This window comes from Schistocerca serialis, unplaced genomic scaffold (assembly GCF_023864345.2).
Source record: "Schistocerca serialis cubense isolate TAMUIC-IGC-003099 unplaced genomic scaffold, iqSchSeri2.2 HiC_scaffold_486, whole genome shotgun sequence".
Classification (NCBI taxonomy): domain Eukaryota; kingdom Metazoa; phylum Arthropoda; class Insecta; order Orthoptera; family Acrididae; genus Schistocerca; species Schistocerca serialis.
The window spans coordinates 1,537-2,500 of record NW_026048067.1 but is presented as its reverse complement, the minus strand read 5'-3'; the positions used below and the strand labels follow the sequence as shown (position 1 = coordinate 2,500).

The 964-nt window shown below is 56.0% G+C and overlaps 1 non-coding gene across 1 annotated transcript in view; it reads right to left on the bottom strand.

Annotated features, from left to right (window-relative positions):
- Positions 1–571, bottom strand: part of LOC126447177 (small subunit ribosomal RNA) — a 1,909-nt gene extending 1,338 nt beyond the window's left edge. The window contains exon 1 of the ribosomal RNA XR_007583632.1: positions 1–571. This exon is cut by the window's left edge and continues 1,338 nt beyond it. This is a non-coding gene — a ribosomal RNA (small subunit ribosomal RNA).
- Positions 572–964: the final 393 nt, after the last annotated feature.

The window sequence follows — 964 nt, the reverse complement described above, 5'->3', positions numbered from 1 at the left end:
CCCTCCAATAGATACTCGTTAAAGGATTTAAAGTGTACTCATTCCGATTACGGGGCCTCGGATGAGTCCCGTATCGTTATTTTTCGTCACTACCTCCCCGTGCCGGGAGTGGGTAATTTGCGCGCCTGCTGCCTTCCTTGGATGTGGTAGCCGTTTCTCAGGCTCCCTCTCCGGAATCGAACCCTGATTCCCCGTTACCCGTTACAACCATGGTAGGCGCAGAACCTACCATCGACAGTTGATAAGGCAGACATTTGAAAGATGCGTCGCCGGTACGAGGACCGTGCGATCAGCCCTAAGTTATTCAGAGTCACCAAGGCAAACGGACCGGACGAGCCGACCGATTGGTTTTGATCTAATAAAAGCGTCCCTTCCATCTCTGGTCGGGACTCTGTTTGCATGTATTAGCTCTAGAATTACCACAGTTATCCAAGTAACGTGGGTACGATCTAAGGAACCATAACTGATTTAATGAGCCATTCGCGGTTTCACCTTAATGCGGCTTGTACTGAGACATGCATGGCTTAATCTTTGAGACAAGCATATGACTACTGGCAGGATCAACCAGGGAGCTGCGTCAACTAGAGCTGAGCAGCCGGCCGCCCGGGAGTGTGTCCCGGGGGCCCGCGCGAACACGCAAGCGTCCGCTCAATTATTCTGCAAACAGGAGGAGGCTGAGCTCCCCTGCACAACACACCTCGAAACCCTCTCAGGTCCCGGCGGCGCGCAGCGCCGTCCTAAGTACTTGGTCGGGTTCGAGAGAGGCGCAATCGCCCGGAGTTAGGCGAGTAGACGCTTTAGGTGCGACCACCCGTGCTCCCAACTGAGCTTGCCGCTGCCGACAGAGGCCCGGGAGCGTGCTGTCGTGGCATTGCCGGCGGGAGACAACACGCGCCACCTACGGTGACCGGCAGCTCCAACGCCAGCGCCACAGAAGGACAAAAGCCCTACTTGGGTGCCGAAG